Source organism: Chrysochloris asiatica, unplaced genomic scaffold (assembly GCF_000296735.1).
Source record: "Chrysochloris asiatica unplaced genomic scaffold, ChrAsi1.0 scaffold00036, whole genome shotgun sequence".
In the NCBI taxonomy this organism is placed as follows: domain Eukaryota; kingdom Metazoa; phylum Chordata; class Mammalia; order Afrosoricida; family Chrysochloridae; genus Chrysochloris; species Chrysochloris asiatica.
In genome coordinates this window covers 21,553,109-21,563,047 of record NW_006408554.1, presented here as the reverse complement: position 1 = coordinate 21,563,047, position 9,939 = coordinate 21,553,109, and positions in this window count along the sequence as shown.

The following is a 9,939-nucleotide window of genomic DNA, read 5'->3' as shown; positions in this document are numbered from 1 at the left end:
AGACCCCCAATGAGATGAATTGGCCAACTGGCAGCATCGATGGACTCAAGCGTGGCAAGAGTAGTGATGTTGGCCCAGGAATGGGCAGTGTTTTGTTCTGCTGTGCATAGGGTCGCTATGGGTAGGTACTGACTTGATGGCACCTAACAACAACAATTCTATACTATTAGTGCTAAAGCTATCACTGCCTTTAGAAGAAAGTGAGAGAACATGGTTCAAGCAGAGCTGTGTTCCAATCTCTCCTCCAGCCCTTCCTAACTTGGGAAGTCTATCTGAACCTTTCTCTGAATCTGAGAAGTGTGGGTAGTAGATAAAAGACAGAGAATCTGATGTAAATAAAGATTCCATTAGTGTAAACACTATTTGTCAATGACATTGGCAAATTCTGTCTTCTATTGTTGAACAGATAGGATTAATTAGTTGGATCAATTGCCCCTACAGAAAAAGGTATGAAACCTTTACCCTGTGTTGTTGTTGTTGTTAAATGCCTTTGAATTGACTCTGACTCTTAGTGACCCTGTGTAGGTATTCCAAGGAGCAGCTGGTGGGTTTAACCTGTAGCAGTAGAAATAGAAAGAAAGATGTCATTGGGGGTAAACATACATATAGAATATTTAACCACAACTCCAAATGTGCATTTGAATAGCTGTATTTCACTTATAAGCAACAGAGATGATTATTTCTCAAGGTGAAATTTCCTAGGGAGTGCCTTAGAGAAATCTTTGGGAAATGAATCCCATTTTGCTCTTCTTCCGTAGCTGCAGGCAGGCCAAACTGTATTGGATTCACACCATTGGGTTACTTGCAAGCCAGCCCAGGCTGGAAGGCAGCATTTGAATTCCCAGGGCTGCTGTCTGGAGTAACAGCCTAGGAGCCATCAGAGTCATTTCCTGGCCTGGACTTTAGCCAAGGAGGCAGAGAGAGACTGAAGCACAAGAAGTACCAGAGGTTCTGTCCCTTTGCAAAGTTGGCCAAGTCTATCAGTCTTTCCTTGCAGACTGTACTAATGTCATTCTACCATTTGAAACTTGGCTCATAACCATTCTAACATATAACCTACATCTTAAAAGGTAGTTTAATCAACAAAAAAGTAAAAAATGAAAGCCAATCTATCCTTCACTTTCAAAAGAGTGAAAAACAAAACAAAACCACCCTGGGGAAGATTTTGGATAAGTCCTGGTTTCTAGGAAAACTGAATGTTTTACAACTTTCCAAGTTTCTCTTCTTCACGTGGGACCCTCAGGCTGAAGCTATCTCCTTTCCTATTTAACTAATGCTTTCCTTGCTTTTCAGAGCAATTTTTCAGGAAGCTGCCAACTCCTACAGTGAGCACTGCAGGCAGCAGGCCTCCTTTTCCTCTCCCTCTTACACACACACACACAGAGGAAAGAAGAGCTGGCCTGGATGGTATATACTTTTGTAATGTCACTTCCTTACTCCCCCAGATAACAACTGTTTGTACTACTTATTCTAAAGTTGGATGAGACAGAAAATTTAAATCTATTTCACTCTTTGCACCATGATTTGTTTATCTTTCACTCATTATTTAGATTTGGGGAATTAAAGGAAAAAAATTTGGCTATTCACTTTGTAACTAAAAATTTTCATCTTTACTTCTCAGTTACTTGAATTATTGGAATCTAAAGGAACCATAAGGCTTATGTTTCTCTACAAATACCCTAAAATCCAGAAGGAAAATGCCACTAAGTAAAAGACACAGAAGCTATTCCACACCAGCATTGCAGGCTAGGCTAGAACTCTATGGGGTTGGGGACTTCTGTCTAATGAAACTAGTGGTAAGCAAAGTAGTTATTATGGTCTGCACACCATTTATCCATTCATTAATGTGAAACCCAAAAGAGCAGGGGATTGATTGAGGGGAAGTGTTATGTGTGGCTCTGCTTAGTTAACATATGAGATGCATGGAGAACGAAATATTGCCCGATCCTGGGCCAACCTCAGTACTGTTGCCACACTTACATCCATCGATGTTGCCACTTGGCCAATCCATCTCGTTGGGGGTCTTCCTCTTTTTCTCTGGCCCTCCACCTTACCAAACATGATATCCTTCTCCAGCGACTAGTCCCTCCTGATGATATGTCCATAGTAAGAGAGACGAAGTCTTGTCATTTTGGCCTCTAAGGAGCACTCTGGCTGCACTTCTTCCAAAACAGATCTATTGGTTCTTTTGGCAGCCCATGGCACTTTCAATATTCTCCTCCAACACCATAAATCAAAAGCATCAATTATTCTACGCTCTTCCTTATTCACTGTCCAGTTTTCACATCCATATGAGGTTATTGAAAATACCATGGCTTGGGTCAGGCGCACCTTAGTCCTCAAGCTGACATCTTTGCTCTTCAACACTTTACTGAAAATACTATGGTTTCTGTCAGGCACACCTTAGTCCTTAAACTGATTTCTTTGCCCATTAAAGAAGTCTTTCGCAGCAGATTTGAATAATGCAATAACTCATTTTATTTCTTAATTGCTGCTTCCATGAGTGTTAGTGAATACAAGCAAAAAGAAACCTTTGACAGCTTCGATCTTTTCTCCATTTATCATAATGTTATTTATTGTCCAGTTGTGAAGATTTTTGTTTTCTTTACATTGAGGTGAAATCCATACGGAAGGCTCTAGTCTTTGACCTTCATTAGTAAGTATTTTAAGTCCTCTTTACTTTCAGTAAACAAGGTTGTGTCATTTGTATATTGCAGATTGTTAATGAGTCTTCCTCCAATCTCGATGCCACGTTTTTGTCATATAATCCAGCTTCTCAGATTATTTGCTCAGTATACAGATTGAATAAGTATGGTGAAAGAATACAGCCCCTGACATACACTGTTTCTGATTTTAAACCATTCACTATCCCTTGTTCTGTTCTAACAACTGCCTGTGGTCTTTGCACAGGTTCCTCATGAGCACAATTCAGTGTTTTGAACTACCCATTCTCTGTAATATTGTCTATAGTTTGTAATGATCTACAAATCAAAAGCCTTTGCATAGACAATAAAGCATAAGTAAACATCTTTCTGATATTTTCTACTGTCAACCAAGCAGACATCAGCATTGCTATCCCTAATTCCCCATTCTCTTCTAGAATCTGGCTTGAATTTCTGGCAGTTCCTTGTCAATGTACTGTTGCAATTATTTGTTAATTATTGTAAATGGCATTTTATGCTAATTTGATACTAATGATATTATTCAATGATTCCTGCATTCCATCAGGTCACCTGTCTTTGGAATGGGCACAAGTATGAATCTCTTCCAATTGATTGGCCATGTAACTGATTTCCAAACTTTTTGGCATAGATGAGAGAGTGTTTCAAGTGCTGCATTAGTTTGTTGAAAGATTTCAATTTGTATTCTGTCAATTTTGGGGGTCTTGCTTTTTGTCAATGCCTTCAGTGCAGCTTGAATTTCTTACTTCATTACCACTGTTTCTTGATCATATGCTACCTCATGAAATGGTTGAGGATCTACCATTTCTGTTTGGTACTCTGTGTATTCCTTCCATTTCCTTTTTATGCTTTCTGCATCACTCAGTATTTTGCCCATAGAATTCTTCAACATTTGAAGCTGAGATTTGAACTTTTTATTCAGTTCTTTCAGCTTGAAAATATTGAGTGTGTTCTTCCCTTTTATTTTTCTAATTCTAGGTCTTTGCACATTTCATTATAAAACTTTACTTTGTCTTCTCAAACTGCCCTTTGAAATGTTCTATTCAGCTCTTTTACATCATCATTTCTTCCATTTGCTTTAGCTGCTCTATGCTCAAAATCTTGTTGCAATCTCTTGACATCATTTTGCTATTTTCTTTCTTTCCTGTCTTTTTTAATAATCTTTTGCTTTATCTTGTATAATGATCTTGATGTTATCTCACAACTCTTCTGGTCATCAGTCATTAGTATCCAATGCATCAAATCTGTTCTTGAGATGGTCTCTAAATTCAGGTAGGATATATTAAAGGTCATATTTTAGCATTTGTGAAGTTGTTTTAATATTCTTCAGCTTCCACTTGAACTTGCATGAGTTTGGGCTGCTGATATGGAGAAATTCCTTCATCTCTTTCCACAGATATAGTCAATTTGAGTCTTATGTAATAATTCTGGTGAGGTCCATGTGGTATAGTCAACTTTTATGTTATCTAAAAAAGATATTTGCAATGAATAAATCATTGATCTTGCAAAATTCTGTCATGCGAGCTTGAGCATCATTTCTATCAGCAAGGCCATATTTTCCAACTACTGATCCTTCCTCTTTGTTTCCAACTTTCACAGTTCAGTTATCAGTAATTATCAGTGCATCTTGATTGCATGTTTGATTAAATTGAAAGTTAATCAGCTTGAAATTTCAATTTCTTTATCACTGGATTTAGTGGTTGGTAAGTTTGAATAATAGTGGTTTTACTAGTCTTCCTTGTAGGTATATGGGTATTTTCCTATCTCAGACAGATCTTGAAATATCCTTTTTTATGATTCATGTGATACCATTCCTCTTTAAGCTGACATTACTGGCATAGTAAAACATATGATTATTAGTCAAAATGGCTAATACCAGTCCTTTTCAGCTCACTAATGCCTAGACTATTGATCTTTATGCATTCCATTTCACTTTTTTGTAACTTTCACTTTTCATAGATTCATACTTTGTACATTTGACATTCCAGTTATTAATGGATATTTGCAACTGTTTCTCCTCATATTGAACTGTGACCCATTGACAATCAAATGTCCCCAAAGCTTTGCTCCATTCTTATCATTATGGTCAACTGTACTTTAAGGAAATAGCTCTTTCTTAATTATAGGTGAGTGCCTTCCAATCTGAGTGGCTCATGTTCTGGCACTATAAATGACAATATCCCATTGCTACTCATAATTTTTTCATCTTCTGTCACTATATCTGGCTATTTCTGTTGTCATCCATAAGGGTCGCAGTGGCTAAACATTCCAAAGTACTCCACCTCTGTTTCTTCCTAGTCTGTTTAGTCTGGAAGCTCTACTGAAACCTGTTCACCATGGGTGACCCTGCTAGTATTTAAAATACCAGCAGCACAGCTTCAAACATCACAGCAACATGAAAGTGATCACAGTACAACAAACTGACAAATGACTCAGATACAAATGTGCCCCTATGTGTGCATGCTATGGAGGTGTGGGACAGAAAAAGGGCCATGGCTTATATGTCACAGGAAGAGCTAGCAGGAAGTCTGAGCCCAGCCCTGGGTGGGTGGGGCTAAGGGTCTTTAGATAGATGAGCTCAAAGACAAGCCCAGAACTCGTCAAGTCCCACCAAACATACAAGACAGAGAAATTTATGTGGGTAGTAATAACCCAGGACCTAGGGACATTGATGAATTATGCCCAAGAAACTTGTATAAGCAGTCAGGAAATTGGATTGTAAATTTCAAACAGATTCTCATCATAAAAGTGCTCAAATTCAAATGCCTCTGTACAAGGGGCAAACATCAACTTCATCTAAAGGCAACTTCCCTAGAACTGTTCACTCATCGATTCCAAGTAACAATCCTTCTATTTGGCAGCTTCTCTACATTCCGTGATGAAGAAAAGCTCTGAAAAACTCTATGATTGCTCTTTCTTCCTGAAACCTACTAAACATACTTCACATTGTCAGAATGGATTAAGGTGTCGCTCCCAAAGTCAGCTCAAGCTTGCCTATAGTACATAGTTCTGTGAAACTAGACAGCATGAAACAGGTATACCCATCAAGCCCATGGTCTCTCAAAGGTGGATCTGAGTGTTATTGCTCCTGAGTCATCAATGAGAAAACCCAGGTTAAGGAGAGAAATCATATGACCCAAAATCACACCAGGCCAAGGACAGGTTCTAAAGACAGCCACCTCTCTTGATTCCAGAGACCAAGTACATTCAACTGCTGCAAAGAAGAGAAAATCCAAGTGATGCCTTCTTATTATTAGGTACCACTGAGCCAGTTCTAACCAACAGTGACCCTATGTACGACAGAACAAAACACTGCCCTGTTCTGTGCCATCCTCACAATTTCTTCTACACTTGAGCCCATTGCTGCTGCCACTGTGCCAGTTCATCTCGTTAGGGGTCTCCCTTTATTTCATATAGGTAATGTATAAAGTAATTAACTCTGAAGAAAAAGCTAACTGACTGCATTACTAGATCCCAGGCAGTTTCTTCTCAGCTGGCACCCAGACCATCCATTAAGGCATTGTCAAGAGTCAAACTCCAGCAACATTCAAAGAAGAAATCAAGGAGACAGCTTTATAGATGTGGAGATTCCTGACTGACTATAGGGTCTAAACTCAGGACAATAAACAGCAAGGGGAGTGAAAAATATACCTTGTCAGTCAAGTTTGGTTGATTTCATGTTGTTGTTAAGTGCCATTGAGTCAGTTCTGACTCAAAGCAACCTTGTATAGCATTTCCAAGGAGCAGCTGGTGAGCTTGAACCACCAACCTTGTGGTTCAAACCTACCTTGTAGTCCACAGCATTAACACGCAGTGCCACACCAAGTAGATCTCTTATTAATTCAACTGCAGAGGTAGTGGTACTCCAGTGACAGACTCTAGAATATTCCAAGCCACAAATATCACCATGAGAAGTCAGCACATCAGAGGTGAATGCTAAAATTGCTTTTAAAAGAGAGTGTTTCAAAAGAGTGGGATGGATAAGCTACAGACCTCAGTCTATCTCTCAGATGTGTCCTGTCCCCATGTTCTGCCCACCATCTTGCCCAGGCATGGAAAGCCACCAGATGGACCACATGCTTCACATGAGCAAATAGAGATAAAGATAATGCCAGAGCACAGACTTCTTCCACCAACCCTTCACAGATACCACTGAATGGTACAAACTATATGATACTTGGCTGCTAACTGAAAGGTTGTAAGTTAGAATTTACCCAGTTGTTGTTAACTACTGTCAAATCAGTCTGACCCATAGCAATCCTGTATAGGATTTCCAAGGAGTGGCTGGTGGATTTGAACCACCAGCCTTGTGGCTAGCAGTTCAGTGGTTATCCTACATTGCCACAATAGGACTTCAGAGTTCGCCTAGAGGCACCTCAAAATAAAGGTCTGGTGATTTACTCCTGAAAACATCAGATATTGAAAACCCTACAGACCACAGTTCTACTCTTACATGAATGGGGTCACCGTGAGTCAGAGTCAACTTTATGTTGATGTTATTATTAAGTGTATTCAAGTTGGCTATGACTCATAGTGACCATATGTACAACAAAACAAACACTTCCTGGCCCTGGTCCATTGATGCTGTTTGCACCAACTTTTCTAGCCACTGTGTCACTCCATCTCATTGAAACTCTTCCTCTTTTTCTCTGACCCTCTATTTTATAATGTAAGATGACTGGTCCCTCCTGATAACATGTCCAAAATAGCATCCTCACTTCTAAGGAGCACACTTATTCCAATACAGATCTATTCTTTCTTATGGAAGTCTATGGTATATTCAATATTCTTCCTCAACACTATAATTTAAAAACAGAGGTCTGATGGATCTTGGCTGAAAGCAGAGAACATCAGAAAAATGTTTACCTGTGCTTTATTGACTACTCAAAGGCTTTCGATTGTGTGGATCATGACATGCTATGAACAATATTGCAAAGTATGAGAATTCAGGAACACTTAATTGTGCTCATGAGGAATCTGTACATGGACCAAGAGGCAGTTGTTGGAACTGAACATGGGAACACTGAATAGTTTAAAATTTTAAAAGGTGTGCGACAAGGTTGTATTCTTTCACCATACTTATTCAACCTGTATGCTGAGCAAATAATCCGAGAAGTTGGGTTATATGAAGAAAAACATGGCTTCATTAACAACCTGCAATATGCAGATGATACAACCTTGCTTTCTGAAAGTGAAGAGGACTTAAAACATTTACTGATAAAGACCAAAGAGCACAGCCTTTGGTATAGATTACATCTAAGGGTAAAGAAAACAAAACCCTTCACCATTGGACCAATAAACAAAATTCTTATCAACAGAGAAAAGATAGAAGTTGTCAAGGACTTCATTCTTCTTGAATCAACTATCAACACTCACAGAAGAGGCAGTCAAGAGATCAAACAACATAGTGCATTAGACAAATCTTCTGCACAAGACCTTTTTAAAGTGTTGAAGAGCAAAGATGTCAGCTTGAGGACTAAGGTGCACCTGACCCAAGCCTTGGTATTTTCAGTAACCTCATATGCATGTGAAAGCTGGACAGCAAATAAGGAAGACCGTAGAAGAATTGATGCCTTTGAGTTATGGTGTAGGAGGAGAATATTGAAAGTGCCATGGGCTGAAAAGAGCCAATAGATCCGTTTTGGAAGAAGTGCAGCCAGAATGCTCCTTAGAGGCCAAGATGGCCAAACTTCGTCTCTCATACTTCAGACATATTGCCAGGAGGGACCAGTCGCTGGAGAAGGATATCATGTTTGGTAAGATGGAGGGTCAGAGAAAAAGAGGAGGACCCCCATGAGATTGATTGGCCAAGTGGCAGTATCGATGGACTCAAACGTGGCAATGGTAGTGAGGTTGGACTGGGATCAGGCAGTGTTTCGTTCTTGCTGTGCACAGGCTCGCTATGTGTCAGTACCAACTCGATGGCACCTAACAACAACAACAATTCTTCTTTAGTCTTCCTTATTGATTGTCCAGTGTTCACATGCATATGAGGCTACTGACCTGGGTCAGCTGCATCTTAGACTTTAAAGTGACATCTGCTTTTTAACATTTTTAAGTGATCTTTTGAAGCAGATTTGCCCACTGCAATACATCCTTTGATATCTGCTGCTTCCATAGATGTTGACCTTGAATCCAAGTGTAATGAAATCTTTAACAAATTCAATCTCTTCTCTGTTTATTGTGATGCTTATTGGTCCAGTAATGAGTAGTTTTATTTTCTTTATGTTGAAGTGTAATCCATTTTGAAATGGAGTCCTGGTGTGGTGCTGTGGGTTAATGTGCTGGACTGCAAGGTTGATTTGAACCCAAGGTCGGTGGTTCAATCTCACCAGTTGTTCCTCAGAAACCCTATACAGGGTTGCAATGAGTCAGAACTGACTTGACAGCACTTAACAACAACAACAGCAATGATCCATATGGAAGAGTGTAATCTTGTATCTCCATAACTATGTGTTTCAGTCCTCTTCACTTTCAGCAAGCAAGGTTCTGTCATCTGCATACCATAGATTGTTAATGAGTCTTCCCATCATCCTGATGTCATGTTCTTCTTCATACAGCTCTGCATGCAAATTGAATGGTGGTGGTGGTGGTAGTGTGCCATGAAGTCAGTTCTGACTTATAGAGACCTTGTATAGGGTTCCCACGGCTGTAAATCTTTAAAGGAGCAGAAAGCCTCATCTTTCTTCTGCGGAATGGCTGGTGGTTTTGAACTGTGACCTTGAGGTTAGCAGCCCGACTCGTAACCACTACACTACCAGAACTCCTTATACAGATTTAGTAAATATGGTAAAAAGATACAACCCTAATGCATACCTTTCCTGGTTTTAAATATTCAGTATCCCTTTTTCTGTTCAAACGGCTGCTACTTGGTATATGCACAGATTTTTCATAAGCACAATTAAGTGTTCTGGAATTCCCATTATTTTCAATGTTATTTGTAGTTTGTCATGCTCCACAAAGTTGAATGTCTTTGCAAAGTCAATAAAACACAGGTGTACATCTCTCCGATATTCTCTGCTTTCAGTCAAAATCCATCAGATATCAGTACTGATATTCCTTGCACCATGTCCTCTTTGGAATCCAGCTTGAATTTTGGCAGTTCCAAGCCAATGTACTGCTTCAATCATTTTTAAATTATCTTCAGCAAAATTTTGTTGTGTGTGATACTATTCGAAAAGTTTAATATTTTGTTATATCATCTTTCACAAATATGAATCTCTTCCAGTTGGTTGGCTGGGTACCTATCTTTCTAATC